This window comes from Diorhabda carinulata, chromosome 9 (genome assembly GCF_026250575.1).
Source record: "Diorhabda carinulata isolate Delta chromosome 9, icDioCari1.1, whole genome shotgun sequence".
In the NCBI taxonomy this organism is placed as follows: domain Eukaryota; kingdom Metazoa; phylum Arthropoda; class Insecta; order Coleoptera; family Chrysomelidae; genus Diorhabda; species Diorhabda carinulata.
In genome coordinates this window covers 407572-425043 of record NC_079468.1, presented here as the reverse complement: position 1 = coordinate 425043, position 17472 = coordinate 407572, and the positions used below count along the sequence as shown (strand labels likewise).

The 17472-nt window shown below is 31.8% G+C and overlaps 1 protein-coding gene across 2 annotated transcripts in view; it reads left to right on the top strand.

Annotated features, from left to right (window-relative positions):
* Positions 1 to 220: 220 nt before the first annotated feature.
* Positions 221 to 17472, top strand: part of LOC130898001 (cadherin-87A) — a 178957-nt gene continuing 161705 nt past the window's right edge. Inside the window, exon 1 of one of the 2 annotated variants that reach the window (XM_057807016.1) lies at positions 221 to 533. The gene's annotated coding sequence lies outside the window, so the exon portion shown is untranslated. The remainder of the gene's footprint in view (positions 534 to 17472) is intronic. The other variant, XM_057807019.1, reaches the window with a different exon arrangement.

Here is a 17472-nt window from a genome sequence, read left to right as displayed (position 1 = left end):
TAATATAAAAATGCGGTTTATCAAATTAAGAAATCAATGAGTTTAGTAAACGAAAAATATTGATAATATTACCAGCGCTTTTGCAAATAAAATCTTTGTGAACTTTTGTACTCAAACTCGTATATAATTACATCCTATAGTGAATAGCTCAACCCGTTGCAACTTTAACCTTGGCTAGGTTAGTCGTGGTATCCCCCTCTATAGTAGTAACCATACACCAATACCGGTTCTATATCCTCTCTTTGTCGCCATCTCTGTCTTCGTGTCTTGGAACATTTTAACACGGTGAACCGAAGATATAAATAAAAAAAAATAACAGTTATGGTAGTTGTGAACTATGAACAAAATCGTGGACGATTCTGTAATTCAATAAATTTGAATAAAATCATAATTCGGTTGTTTTAGATTGTTTTGTGTACGGTGAATTGTTCAAAAGTTTTTGTTTATGATACCTTCTGCAATTATTATCAGTGAATGTTATACAATTTGAAAGGATATAAATGTTATATTGACGCAAGCATTTATGCAGAAAGGTGAGTCGTTGTTTGAAAATTTTCATAATAAACTACGGATAAAGTTTTTTTTTTTTTTTAACTGACAAAGTTGTAATTTATTTTGTAATTACACAAGTAAACTTCCCAATAATTAAAAAACTATCGGAACTAGTTACTAATATGAATAATATAATGTAAACGGATTATATAAAATTGAATTTTTTGTAACTACTCAGCACTCCCATAACATTCTTGAAATGTGTGGCATTACATACGTTGATCGTGTTTAACCACGTGACCTCTATACCACATGTGTTTGATTACTTTGATAATGTTTCAAGTTACATTAAAATCAAAACAAATTTAATCAGGTTGTGTTTGGTAAATAAATGATAATTGTAGTAATTTTTTTTGGTTAGTTGTAATAGCGGAAGTAGGTTACTAAAATGGAAGCTGTAATATGGTGGGTAAACGTGGTTAATTTTGGCGCTACCTTTTTCCTATTTATGTATTATAGTGGTATAAAGACATTAGTTTTATGATAAAATTTATTTCTATTATTGAGAAATTGACAAAACAATCGAAATCTAATATATTAATTAATCAATATTGACAAAATCGTTAATATTATATAAGCGATGTTGCCAGCTTGGTGTATGATAATATCTGTCCTTTTTCAGATTCATATTAAATTTCTTATTAAAAATTTTATGAATTACCTATTTTTATACATTTCAAAAGTTACGAGGATTTTGTTTAAACAAATAACAAAAGATGAATTGTGAGATTTCATTAAATTGCCCCAATTCTCATTCATTCATATTTTAATCACTCATTCTTTTGTTTAAAATGAAGCTCAAAATAATAGTACAGTAAAATTTTGAAACCTGTTCATTGTTTTCTTTAAGAAACTTTCAGATCGGATCATAATTTAGTTATGGTTATGAAATAGGGATATTTATTAATTTCTTGAAATACTACAAATTTTTTCTATTTTATATTCTCTTCCAGAATTTTTTATATATATTATCACGTTCTCAAAATATTAAAATTCGAACAGAAAACCAAGAATTTCTTCTAGTTTTATAAAAATCACATTTTATTTATTATATTTATTGACACAAATAATTCATTGTTAATAAATTACCAGAAATATTAAAAAATATATATTTTGTATAGTACAGGCAAATTAGGCGATTTTGAGATAAAACTAAATTAAGTTGGGGGGGGGGGTTGATTTTCTAGATTGTGGGAGATTTTGGAATACTAAATAAGTCTATTAGCTCTTAATAAAATTACAGGCACGGATTTTCGAAATTTTGGGACTTAAAACTCATAAAAATTTTGAAATGCGAATATCTCGAAAATTACGAGGAATTCGAAAAAAAGTGCAGGAACAAAAAATGTAGAGCACAAAATTCTCTATAAAAAAGTAAAGTAGGTATTTGTTGCTAACCTCAAAATTTTTACCTTAAAATGGATTTTTATAATCAAAAATATTTTGAATCGTGAGTAACTCGAGAACTACGAAGAAACCCAAAAAAAGTGATTAAGCAAAAAATGTAGAGCACAAAATTCTCTACAAAAAAGTATATTAGGTATTTGTTGCTAACCTCAAAATTTTTACCTTAAAATGGATTTTTATAATCAGAAATACTTTGAAACGCGAATAACTCAAAAACTACGAAGAATTGGAAAAAAAGGCATTGAACAAAAAATGTAGAGCACAAAATTCTCTACAAAAAAGTATTTTAGGTATTTGTTGCTAACCTCAAAATTTTTACCTTAAAATGGATTTTTATAATCAGAAATACTTTGAAACGCGAATAACTCAAAAACTACGAAGAATTCGAAAAAAAGTCATTGAACAAAAAATGTAGAGCACAAAATTCTCTACAAAAAAGTATATTAGGTATTTGTTGCTAACCTCAAAATTTTTACCTTAAAATGGATTTTTATAATCAGAAATACTTTGAAACGCGAATAACTCAAAAACTACGAAGAATTGGAAAAAAAGGCATTGAACAAAAAATGTAGAGCACAAAATTCTCTACAAAAAAGTATTTTAGGTATTTGTTGCTAACCTCAAAATTTTTACCTTAAAATGGATTTTTATAATCAGAAATACTTTGAAACGCGAATAACTCAAAAACTACGAAGAATTCGAAAAAAAGTCATTGAACAAAAAATGTAGAGCACAAAATTCTCTACAAAAAAGTATTTTAGGTATTTGTTGCTAACCTCAAAATTTTTACCTTAAAATGGATTTTTATAATCAGAAATACTTTGAAACGCGAATAACTCAAAAACTACGAAGAATTCGAAAAAAAGTCATTGAACAAAAAATGTAGAGCACAAAATTCTCTACAAAAAAGTATATTAGGTATTTGTTGCTAACCTCAAAATTTTTACCTTAAAATGGATTTTTATAATCAGAAATACTTTGAAACGCGAATAACTCAAAAACTACGAAGAATTCGAAAAAAAGTCATTGAACAAAAAATGTAGAGCACAAAATTCTCTACAAAAAAGTATATTAGGTATTTGTTGCTAACCTCAAAATTTTTACCTTAAAATGGATTTTTATAATCAGAAATACTTTGAAACGCGAATAACTCAAAAACTACGAAGAATTCGAAAAAAAGTCATTGAACAAAAAATGTAGAGCACAAAATTCTCTACAAAAAAGTATATTAGGTATTTGTTGCTAACCTCAAAATTTTTACCTTAAAATGGATTTTTATAATCAAAAATATTTTGAATCGTGAGTAACTCGAGAACTACGAAGAAATCCAAAAAAAGTGATTGAGCAAAAAATGTAGAGCACAAAATTCTCTACAAAAAAGTATTCTAGGTATTTGTTCCTAACCTCAAAATTTCCACCTTAAAATGGATTTTTACTTGTAAAAATAAATTTAATAATGTACATCCTAATCGAAAACCGATCACAAGATCTATAGTAAGTTAATAAAGAAGTTTAATGTCGAAAAAAAATATACAAGGCATGCAAAACTGTATATTTAGATGAGTAATAGAAAAAAATATACAGGGAATTTGATATTTAACAAACATTCGTAATTAAATAATGATAAATTTCATTTATAGAATGTACGAATGATGATTTGGATAGACGTGTTGCCAGAGCTCTAATATCAAACGAAATACGTTTGAAACGATCGTAATTATAAAAAATAAAAGCGGAATACCATTGGTGACACTATAACTGTATTAAAAGACTGAAATATAAATTTATTGCGCTATAAAATCCGCTTTTTTCCGCATTAAACCGGATCTGTTATACGGTTTATGGTGAAATTTCTAATTTGAAATATCAATAAATGAAAAATTAAGATTTTTCTTTGTTGGAATTAGTTATAAACACAAATATCTCCGAGTTAGTGATGTAATACCAAACCGCAGTTGATTAAACAATGCTCCCAACAACCGATTAATGTGGCCGATAACTTTACGAAATGCAATGTTGTCAATTAAAACTTTTAGGTAGATTTAGATTGATTTCGAGTTAAAAGGCAATTAAACTTTTCCTAATTACGAAAATATTTGTGTGAATGCGAGTACAGGGAATGAATTTGCTTAGTGGATTGAAAATCGGGAATTATCGGAGGTAGGTTGAAGTATAGAGGCTACGAAAGTGCTTCCGAAATAATATATAATTGATACAAAATGGTCGAATTACAATATTATCTGGAAACCGAACCGATTAGGTAGGCAATCAATTTAAAATCCTTTTCTGTTGAACAATTAATCCACGATCTTCACATTCTTCCACGGATACTGTTCTGACTTTTATAGAGCCAATTTAGTGCGTATTATGCAAACTAAAGACACATATCTACGTCAAAATGGCGGCCGTGGGGTAAACAATCGATTTTCTTTGGTTTTTTTTCGATATCAAGACTTGTTTTGTATTGCTTTTGTTTTATGTTGCTGAAAGGATTCAATAGACACTTTTTAGATCTGTTCTAGTGAAACTAATACGGCTGAAACTGTCAATTACGCAAACTAAAGAAACAGTTGATCTATGTCAATATGGCGGCCGTGGGGTAAACAATCGAGTTTCTGTTCTAGTGAAACTAATACGGCTGAAACTGCCAATTACGCAATCTGAAGAAACACTTGATCTACGTTAAAATGGTGGCCGTGGGGTAAACAATCGATTTTCTTTGGTTTTTTTCGATTTCAAGACTTGTTTTGTATTGATTTTGTTTTATGTTGTTGAAAGGATTCCATAGACACTTTTTAGATCTGTTCTAGTGAAACTAATACGGCTGAAACTGTCAATTACGCAATCTGAAGAAACACTTGATCTACGTTAAAATGGTGGCCGTGGGGTAAACAATCGATTTTTTTGGTTTTTTTTCGGTATTGAGACTTTATTTATTTTGTGGTTAAGTTACGAAAGTTTCTTGGATATTAATTTCCACATTGCTTAAGTTAATCAAGCATGAATAATACTTTTTAATCATGCGAGGTGATAACCCGGTTGTAGCTAAAAGGTACAAGGACAAATTTCATGCTTTAGTCACAATCTTGTTCATTTTTCGAATGAACTTGCTTTTTCGATTGAATTTACCTCTCACCTACACTAAATACAATACTGCGTAGTCAAAAAAACCATCAAAGCCACGTTTTCCGGATGAAATTTCGAGTTTTCCAAGTTGCAATTCTTAAAAAAGTCATTTCGAAATAAAACCGGAAAAAATAAGGTTTAAAATTCGTCTGCCCTTTTATCAAACTACACAGAAATTCACTTCATCAGCAGTTGTTTACCCCACGACGGCCATTTTTGAATGGACATCAGCTGTTTCGTTAGGCTACTTACTTATATTAAACACAACAATGCGTAGTCAAAAAAAAAACAACAAAATCACGTTTTTCGGATGATATTTCGAGTTTTCCAAGTTGCAATTCCTTAAAAGGCCAATTCGAAATAAAACCGGAAATAATAAGGTTTAAAATTCGTCTGACAATTTATCAAACTACACAGAAATTTACTTCATCAACAGTTGTTTACCCCACGACGGCCATTTTTGGATGAACATCAGCTGTTTCGTTAGGCTGCTTACTTATATTAAACACAACAATGCGTAGTCAAAAAAAAAAACAACAAAATCACGTTTTTCGGATGATATTTCGAGTTTTCCAAGTTGCAATTCCTTAAAAAGGCCAATTCGAAATAAAACCGGAATTAATAAGGTTTAAAATTCGTCTAACAATTTATCCAACTACACAGAAATTTACGTCATCAACAGTTGTTTACCCCACGACGGCCATTTTTGAATGAACATCAGCTGTTTCGTTAGGTTGCTTACTTATATTAAACACAACAATGCGTAGTCAAAAAAAAAACAAAATCACGTTTTTAGGATGATATTTCGAGTTTTCCAAGTTGCAATTCCTTAAAAAGGCCAATTCGAAATAAAACCGGAAATAATAAGGTTTAAAATTCGTCTGCCCTTTTATCAAACTACACAGAAATTCACTTCATCAGCAGTTGTTTACCCCACGACGGCCATTTTTGAATGAACATCAGCTGTTTCGTTAGGCTGCTTACTTATATTAAACACAACAATGCGTAGTCAAAAAAAAACAACAAAATCACGTTTTTCGGATGATATTTCGAGTTTTCCAAGTTGCAATTCCTTAAAAAGGCCAATTCGAAATAAAACCGGAAATAATAAGGTTTAAAATTCGTCTGCCCTTTTATCAAACTACACAGAAATTCACTTCATCAGCAGTTGTTTACCCCACGACGGCCATTTTTGAATGAACATCAGCTGTTTCGTTAGGCTGCTTACTTATATTAAACACAACAATGCGTAGACAAAAAAAAACAACAAAATCACGTTTTTCGGATGATATTTCGAGTTTTCCAAGTTGCAATTCCTTAAAAAGGCCAATTCGAAATAAAACCGGAATTAATAAGGTTTAAAATTCGTCTAACAATTTATCCAACTACACAGAAATTTACGTCATCAACAGTTGTTTACCCCACGACGGCCATTTTTGAATGAACATCAGCTGTTTCGTTAGGTTGCTTACTTATATTAAACACAACAATGCGTAGTCAAAAAAAAAACAAAATCACGTTTTTAGGATGATATTTCGAGTTTTCCAAGTTGCAATTCCTTAAAAAGGCCAATTCGAAATAATAAGGTTTAAAATTCGTCTGACAATTTATAAAACTACACAGCAATTTACTTCATCAACAGTTGTTTACCCCACGACGGCCATTTTTGAATGAACATCAGCTGTTTCGTTAGGTTGCTTACTTATATTAAACACAACAATGCGTAGTCAAAAAAAAAACAAAATCACGTTTTTAGGATGATATTTCGAGTTTTCCAAGTTGCAATTCCTTAAAAAGGCCAATTCGAAATAATAAGGTTTAAAATTCGTCTGACAATTTATAAAACTACACAGCAATTTACTTCATCAACAGTTGTTTACCCCACGACGGCCATTTTTGAATGATCATCAGCTGTTTCGTTAGTCGCACGACTTATTGAGTGAGAATTAATTTTGTGACCTTCTGTATAAATTCTAATACATTTTATCAACGTTGATATAACCAATATCAAATAAATCTGTAACGGACTAAATGGCAATTCGTTATATTCCATAGAGTTTGCCTGACAGGTAGGTTTCAATAAGTCCTTAATATAACCGTCTCCTTTTGATCGATTTATTTATTTTCCTCCCGTCTCCAACGTTCCGATATTGTTTGCCAATTGTATGGAATAACGTAGAAAGAATCAACTCGATTAATTGTTAAGTCACAAACATCGATTTGGAAATTTGTAGACGAACGTTTTGATAAAATTTGAAATTAGATCGATACATACGAGGTCTGGTTATTAAAGAACGAGACCGCGCGCCTAGAGGGCGCCATAGACGGTTAGGATAAAAAACAAGATGTCCGTCGGGGGTCTAGATATCTTGTCTATGCACGTCCCAACAAAAATTTACTGATTTGCAGCTTGATTCACCGGATTATTAACGAAATATGGCAGTCTTGAGCAAATAGGTTCTAAAATTATTCAGTAACGATATAACCGCCATCTAGTGCCGAGTAGAGTTAAGACACTCTTCCAGATTAAAACAATTGTTGAAAAATTTTGACTTGTGACGGTTTTCTCTAAGATAACGTTTATTTTCGTAATCTAACACTCACAACTTCGCCATTAATTTATTATGAGTAGAAATTTCGATATACAAAAGATTTCGGGACAAAAATTAATCAATATTGTTAGTTTGATGTTTAATTATGTCGTTGTAAACCCCCGACTATTTATTTGAAATCGGATATCTAATTAAACATGTCACTTCACAGTTCCGAAAGGCTAGAACATGAAATGTTGATAATTAATTAAGAATTAACTCTCTAATTACCAGTTTATAATTGGAAATTACGCCTTCAATAGTAACTTAATATCAACGACGAAGACTCTAATTTTTTCTTTATCATCATAAACATTAATTAAGTTTATTAGAAGGTACAAACTAGAATTAATCAAGTGTGCCTACATTTAACATCAAAAGTCATGTATCAAATTGTGTGTTGTGCCTTAATACTGTTTCGTATTTGGGTGTCACGTGATTCAAGCAATCTAATTGAGTTTAATTCAGCAAAGACCCAAGCAGCCGTTTATCAAAGACTGGCACTGCAGCTCAAGGATTTGGTCCTCTTCGGCCCTAAAATATCACCAGGAAGGCAAATTCGCCTGTTGGGCATTGAGGTTGGGAGTAATATGTCTTGGTATGTTTGCCGATTGAGCCAAGGCAGCTCTACAAAAATTTGAAGCCCTCTATGAACTCCGCAACAGCTTCTAATCCTCTACACGGTCCAGATTCATCCCTTTTTGGACGAACTTGGCTTGCACATTTGAAGCTCCAATTAAGACCAAAAAACTATGAATTCCGCAACAGCTTTTGATCTTCTACATGGCCCAGATCCATCCCTTTTTATATGAACTTGGCTTGCACATTTGGAGCCACAATTAAGACCAAAAAACTATGAGATCAGCAACAGCTTCTGGTCCTTTACACGGCCCAGATTCATCCCTTTTTGGGTGAACTTGGCTTGCACATTTGGAGCCCCAATTAAGACCAAAAAAACTATGAGATCAGCAACAGCTTCTGATCTTTTACACGGCCCAGATTCATCCTTTTTTGGGTGAACTTGGCTTGCACATTTGAAGCTCCAATTAAGACCAAAAAAACTATGAATTAGGCAACAGCTTCTAATCTTCTACATGGCCCAGATTCATCCCTTTTTGGGTGAACTTGGCTTGCACATTTGGAGCCCCAATTAAGACCAAAAAAACTATGAGATCAGCAACAGCTTCTGATCTTTTACACGGCCCAGATTCATCCTTTTTTGGGTGAACTTGGCTTGCACATTTGAAGCTCCAATTAAGACCAAAAAAACTATGAATTAGGCAACAGCTTCTAATCTTCTACATGGCCCAGATTCATCCTTTTTTGGATGAACTTGGCTTGCACATTTGGAGCTCGGCTCCCAAGTATACCTTGATGACGCTGGATTTAATACAGAAGAGACTTAAAGGCGATCCGGAGTTGACCAGAAACTAATTGATTTTCCTACGACAGATGATCTTCTGAACTATCCCACTATGATCCCACTTGGAGCAATATTTGTAAGACTTAATCGACGGGCAGTCGTGGCACAAGAACGCCTGCAGACGCCCAGGACGTCATTTTATAGAAATTCTTTATTTGTAGAAGTGTAAACCGGTGGAATTAGTTAATAACAAAAATATTAATCTACTTACAAACAAAGTAGTTTTTTTCAAGTTTTTCAGTGTCTCCCTTTCCTCTGACTGATTTAATCTCTCAAAAAGTATCTACTTCATCGTAAATTTCTTCTGGAAATCCTTTAACTCTGATTAAATTGTGGAAAGTGTGGAAAAGCCGGTTTCGTATACGATCTGATGGTTTCGTTTCTTCCGCAAATAAACAACAACGACAAATATCTTTTTATTTTTTTTTAATCACATTTAAATTATAATAGAATTTCCATTACGTAGAATGTTTTGAAGAATTAATCAACAAATCATCAAAAAATATTAAAGAATTACCTGAAAGGTACCACACGGTCCGAATTCAATTATTTTAGACACACACACCCACAAAAAAAATCCACGCAAACGTCCACGTGTGGTTGTTGAACATGACATTCCGTCTCCTTCCTCTCCATCTAGATCTATGGAGGATGGGGTAGCTCCATCGGTTATACACCCTTGTAGCAACACGCCACGCCACTCCATGTGGTTCATTCATGGTTCATTATGAAAAGTTTTTAGTACTTTTTGCATAGTTAGTGAAAAAGAAGATGTTGGGTTCGTAAAATCGACAAAAATCGTAAAAAACGTGGCCTTTTTTTATGTATTAATCCGAGAATTGAAAACAGATCCTAAACGGTGTCAAGAAAAGTGCATTGACACGTCTTGACACACGTCGCTTGTATCTTTGAATCGTCTCACGTGGGATAGCGCGGCGTGGCGTGGCGTGGTGTAGTGTGGCGTGGCGTGTCGTTGGTTGGCTGGTGTCCTCTTGTGGGTTAATTGGTGTGTGGTATCTGATCCATCGATCTAATTGCCTCCTAGGTCACTATAGTTCTTTGTAATCTTAATTTCTGTTAATTCCTTGTTCGATTTTTCGTATAATTTCGATAAACTCGTTAATCTCTTATATTCTATTTTTGTTTTCGTACGTTATTGTAGAAAAAAGTCAAACTTTTCTTATAACAACAACCGAAACTTTAATAACTGAAGCTTGTTTTAGTAAATATTCGACAAAGCGGAGAGGGTAGTTAAAAAGTTTTTCGAAATTTGCCGAAGGAAGTGGCAATATTAATTTTCATCACTGGTGCGGGATGCTTGTAGGGATAAAGCGCACTAGAAGTATATTGCTCAATAACTTAAACGGAAAATTTTAATTTGGGGTCGCTTTCTACGAGAAATCATAATTTATATACTCCACAACCCACTTATTGAACAAAAAAACGTCACTGAATGAAGTACAAGTCATACAATTGACTTACAATCTTGATCAGAACTTGTTGGAAGCTGAATTAATTGATCTGCTTCTTTTGCACAAAAGTTTTCATTAGAAAAAGTTGTTGGACGTAGAAATACATGTCATGTTTGCACGAAAAGTCTTGAATTGGAACCTGGTAATATTTTTTGGAACCATCAACTCAATTGTTGACGAGTGTCGCACCAAATCTCATCTAGATATACTATCAGAAGTCCTACTGTCGCTTCAGTGGACACAGAAGATGGACGAAACCTCAATCCACGTTCTCTCGAATGGAATCACTACACCTGGAAGCTTATGAAATAGAAGACGGAGATTTCTTGCAGCTACATCCAAACCCATATTCCGAACATTCTAATATGAGTGGAATTAACAAATCACCTTGTCAAAGGCACTATTGAACTTTATAATACCCACTGTTTCATGGCTCGAAATAAACTAAAACAGACAAAGGCTACTGACTATTCTATTGCATCTCGTATATTAACTAGATTAACATAGATCGTGAAAGTTTCTTAACATGTTTGTACTACTAATTCTAATTATCTCCACCCCTATCTAGATGTAGTGGAATTCTAAAATTTGGCGAAAGCGCGCACGGCGTCTATAACATACTTTTTATAAACCGCGGAATTCGTTTGATGTTTGTTTCATATAAGTTTTTTATAGCGAGAAGTGAATTATTATAAATTAGTGTAGTGTATAGTGTATAGAATGTAAGAGATAGAGTTTAGTAATTGACCCCACGAATAAAAATCGTTTAAATAAATAAAAACAAACAACGAAACAACCAATTAATCAAAAGGATTGATGTAGATGGACTAGAACTCGTTTCTATTGAAATTTTTTTATCATGAAAGTTCATATACACAAAAAATGACAAAAAATTCACGGTTTGTGTAGTGCAGTGTAGTTCAGTTTATAATAAATAGTCGTAGTGAACAGACCGAAATATAAAGTAATCGAGAATTTAAATAAATTAGTTAAGTGATAGCGAAAAGTGAATTATTATAAATTAGTGTAGTATATAGTGTATAGAATGTAAGAGATAGTGTTTATTAATTAACCCCACGAATAAAAATCGTTTAAATAAATAAAAACAAACAACGAAACAACCAATTAATCAAAAGGATTGATGTAGATGGACTAGAACTCGTTTCTATTGAAATTTTTTTATCATGAAAGTTCATATACACAAAAAACGACAAAAAATTCACGGTTTGTGTAGTGCAGTGTAGTTCAGTTTATAATAAATAGTCGTAGTGAACAGACCGAAATATAAAGTAATCGAAGAATTTAAATAAATTAGTTAAGTGATAGCGAAAAGTGAATTATTATAAATTAGTGTAGTGTATAGTGTATCGAATGTAAGAGATAGTGTTTATTAATTAACCCCACGAATAAAAATCGTTTAAATAAATAAAAACAAACAACGAAACAACCAATTAATCAAAAGGATTGATGTAGATGGACTAGAACTCGTTTCTATTGAAATTTTTTTTATCATGAAAGTTCATATACACAAAAACGACAAAAAATTCACGGTTTGTGTAGTGCAGTGTAGTTCAGTTTATAATAAATAGTCGTAGTGAACAGACCGAAATATAAAGTAATCGAGAATTTAAATAAATTAGTTAAGTGATAGCGAAAAGTGAATTATTATAAATTAGTGTAGTGTATAGTGTATCGAATGTAAGAGATAGTGTTTATTAATTAACCCCACGAATAAAAATCGTTTAAATAAATAAAAACAAACAACGAAACAACCAATTAATCAAAAGGATTGATGTAGATGGACTAGAACTCGTTTCTATTGAAATTTTTTTTATCATGAAAGTTCATATACACAAAAACGACAAAAAATTCACGGTTTGTGTAGTGCAGTGTAGTTCAGTTTATAATAAATAGTCGTAGTGAACAGACCGAAATATAAAGTAATCGAGAATTTAAATAAATTAGTTAAGTGATAGCGAAAAGTGAATTATTATAAATTAGTGTAGTATATAGTGTATAGAATGTAAGAGATAGTGTTTATTAATTAACCCCACGAATAAAAATCGTTTAAATAAATAAAAACAAACAACGAAACAACCAATTAATCAAAAGGATTGATGTAGATGGACTAGAACTCGTTTCTATTGAAATTTTTTTATCATGAAAGTTCATATACACAAAAACGACAAAAAATTCACGGTTTGTGTAGTGCAGTGTAGTTCAGTTTATAATAAATAGTTGTAGTGAACAGACCGAAATATAAAGTAATCGAAGAATTTAAATAAATTAGTTAAGTGATAGCGGAAAGTGAATTATTATAAATTAGTGTAGTGTATAGTGTATAGAATGTAAGATATAGTGTTTATTAATTAACCCCACGAATAAAAATCGTTTAAATAAATAAAAACAAACAACGAAACAACCAATTAATCAAAAGGATTGATGTAGATGGACTAGAACTCGTTTCTATTGAAATTTTTTTATCATGAAAGTTCATATACACAAAAACGACAAAAAATTCACGGTTTGTGTAGTGCAGTGTAGTTCAGTTTATAATAAATAGTTGTAGTGAACAGACCGAAATATAAAGTAATCGAAGAATTTAAATAAATTAGTTAAGTGATAGCGGAAAGTGAATTATTATAAATTAGTGTAGTGTATAGTGTATAGAATGTAAGATATAGTGTTTATTAATTAACCCCACGAATAAAAATCGTTTAAATAAATAAAAACAAACAACGAAACAACTAATTAATCAGAAGGATTTGTGTAGATGAACTAGAACTCGATTCTATTGAATTTTTTTATAATGAAAGTTAATATACACAAAAAACGACGGGAAATTCACGGTTTGTGCAGTGCAGTGTAGTTCAGTTTGTAATAAAGTAATCGAAGAATTTAAATAAATTAGTTAAGTGATAGCGGAAAGTGAATTATTATAAATTAGTGTAGTGTATAGTGTATAGAATGTAAGAGATAGTGTTTATTAATTAACCCCACGAATAAAAATCGTTTAAATAAATAAAAACAAACAACGAAACAACTAATTAATCAAAAGGATTGATGTAGATGGACTAGAACTCGATTCTATTGAAATTTTTTTATCATGAAAGTTCATATACACGAAAAAACGACGGGAAATTCACGGTATGACATTTTAAAAATGAAAATTAACGTCAACATACATACAAGACTAACCAGGATAGTCAATCAAAATCAAACAAAAGCTCAAACTGTGCGGAAAGTTGCATAACGTGTCTAAATAGAAGAGATATGGTTCTTGAATTGACTGCGAATCAATTTCGGACGAGTTAATTTTATATACGAGGTATCTACCGAAGTTATCACTTCAAAATATAATTTATTATTCAAATAATTCTAACTCGGTAACTACTCACAATCACGCGGCACTGTCTTAGACCGCCGGGAGTGTAAGTTTCATTTAAAGAGCGCGCAGAACACGTTGTATTATATCCCAGATGAATTATTCAACGTCAGCCAATGTAATTGCGATTGTAGTTCAAATAGTGTGTTCACAATAAGGTTTCGATTAAATATTCCTTATTTGACTGGACTATTTTCTTCTATAAGTAAAAAACTATTTTTAGATACGCCTCAACTTCGATAATAGAAAGTGGGTGAATTTATAAAAGAAATTCCGAATTGTCTGAACCAATACAGACATTAATGGTGAACGTAATTTATTGGTTTGATTTAATACGATCCAAATTGATTTATTCATTGGTTCAACCTCCCTTTATAGTACAATAGAATGGAGAAGTTCGTTTTACTAAATAGTCGTAGGCAAAATAGATAAATAATAAAAAACTATCGGGAAAATTACTTTTTTGGAAGATAGGGAAAAAAGTCTGAAACAAGAAATGTAGGGATACAAATTTTTTTGCTAAACAAACAATTTAAAACAATAACAACATTTATATAATGACTAGAATCGTATTTGGAAGGCTTCTTTTGAAACAGTTTCCATTTGGTTCGTTGCAGCTTGAGGTACAAGTCGTTTAGAGACTCAAAACGTATTTCGGAAAAAGCAGAAACAGACAGATCATAGATAAAAGCAAGATTCGAATAGATTACATTCTTGGACAACGAAAAAGCTTTCGACGAAGTTCTACAAACGAAAGCTTAAAGCAAATCAAAAAGAAAACCAAAGTGTGAGTGGCTTCCAAAAATTAGGAATTATGATGGAAGAAACAGGAAGACGGGATTGATCCGACGCGCGTTTCGACGAGACTGAACACTGTCTACACCACCACTATACCAAAACTCACAATTACACTGTATGACGCGGGTTGCCATAACCAAGTTATCGTCTTCAGAGACTGATAGAACTAAACTAGTTTACCGAAGATTAGAAGTTGCATAAAACGTGGTTTTTGGTGGAGGTTTTTGGATGGTTTGGGAGGCAATCCAACGGAAGCAAAAACCGGGTTTGTTTTCATTGAAACTAGCGGCGAAGCGGGGAAATTAACGCCGAATCGATACATAGAAGAAATTTAAAGGATGATGTTTGTGGATGTGCTAAATTCTCTTCTGTTTTAACAAAATTTCATCCACTTTTTTCCAATATTTCCATCTGAGATCGAACCCTATTTATATATCTATTCAACTTCAACTTTATCGTGTCGAATCCATCGAAAATATTCTTTCTGTTATCAGTTTGTTTAATGCTGATTAAATGGAAGAAGCGGAACGAAAGTGGGAAGCATGGAAAATTCAAATGGACCTTTTTACATACCAACAGACGTTTCGGTCTTTTCTCCAGCGCGCACATACACACACAAGCACTAACCTATCAATATTTATAAGCCGGTACCCATTTTCTTTTTCGATTTCCCGTAAATACCTTTAGATTTCCAGTCGTAGTCCTGTGAAACTAACTTGGAAATTCACAAAGGCGCCGTATCTTTCGGGCGGAAACTTTCTCATTAAAAAAATTAGTTACGAACACACTCGATTAAGTGAAATGATTTTATTTTGCTTAGACAGCTCTAAACAACGATTAGAATCGATAATTTTTTGGTTTTTCGTCAATTTGGAATGTAGTTTTCCATCTAAAAGTTTTTCTCCAGTTAACTTGATGTAATAAAGTCAGCTTAGTTGGACAAACATCACATTGTTTTATAAATAGATTCGAAATCCATCAATACGTAAAATTTATTAGCAAAAAGCAATTTAAGGAAATTGTTTCATTACAAGAAGATTGTCATTAAGGATCCGAGCACCCAATCCCATAAATAATACTACCATTCAACATCTGCTGGTAGTTATTTAATACTAAGTGTATGCACCGGCTAAATCAGTAATATCAATAAGTTTAGTCAGTTTAGAAAAGTCAATTCAGTCCTTATTGCTAACGTAGTCATACCGAACGTTGAAAAGTTGGAAGCCACTAGTAGCACGCCACGCCACTCCACGCCACGTCTCGAATATGTTTGTATATGATTTTGCATATGAATTTAACAAAGTTATAGATGGATTAGCAATAAAAATAAGTATGTATTCAACTTTTTAACAGTTAAAAAACCGTTTCGTTTCTTATATCTTTGGTATAATTAATTTCAGAGTATAGTACGTAGTGAGTACGGTCTAATTAGAACCAAAACCCACGAAAATGTCGCTGATTTTATGGATTAAGGTGGTTGTGAGGGTATTTTATCGATTCAGTGAAAGTTAACATCAAAATTTTGACGATATATTTTTGTTTAAATTTTCGATATTTCGAATTTTGCAAATAACTCGGAATCTACGCCAAATTTCGAAAAAAGTGAAGGGATCAAAAATGTAGTTCGAAAAATTTCCTACAAAAAAGATTTTTTGTAATTTTTTCCTAATATCAAAATTACTCTTTCAAAAAGCGAATTTTGTGTTAGTGGATTTTTTCAACAGTCCATTTTTTTGCAGATAACTCAAAAAAAGACTTGAAATTTAGAGGTTAATTTCGGAAAAAAAAATGTCGAGCAGGAAATTACCTTCGAAAAAGCTCAAATATGATGTTTTTTTAACCTACAAAAAACTCTAAAATAACAGAAATCCTCTTTTGAAATAAAACTTAAGGGTGGGAAAGGGATAATCCTTAAAAACGTTATTCTTTTTTGGAAATAACTCGGAATCTACGCCAAATTTCGAAAAAAGTGAAGGGATCAAAAATGTAGTTCGAAAAATTTCCTACAAAAAAGGTTTTTTGTGATTTTTTCCTAATTTCAAAATTACTCTTACAAAAAGCGAATTTGGTATTAGTGGATTTTTTCAACAGTGCATTTTTTGCGGATAACTCAAAAAAAGACTTGAAATTTAGAGGTTAATTTCGGAAAAAAAAATGTCGAGCAGGAAATTACCTTCGAAAAAGCTCAAATATGATGTTTTTTTAACCTACAAAAAACTCTAAAATAACAGAAATCCTCTTTTGAAATAAAACTTAAGGGTGGGACAGGGATAATCCTTAAAAACGTTATTCTTTTTTGGAAATAACTCTGAAACTACGCCGAATTTCGAAAAAAGTGAAGGGATCAAAAATGTAGTTCGAAAAATTTCCTACAAAAAAGATTTTTTGTAATTTTTTCCTAATATCAAAATTACTCTTTCAAAAAGCGAATTTTGTGTTAGTGGATTTTTTCAACAGTCCATTTTTTTGCAGATAACTCAAAAAAAGACTTGAAATTTAGAGGTTAATTTCGGAAAAAAAAATGTCGAGCAGGAAATTACCTTCGAAAAAGCTCAAATATGATGTTTTTTTAACCTACAAAAAACTCTAAAATAACAGAAATCCTCTTTTGAAATAAAACTTAAGGGTGGGACAGGGATAATCCTTAAAAACGTTATTCTTTTTTGGAAATAACTCGGAATCTACGCCGAATTTCGAAAAAAGTGAAGGGATCAAAAA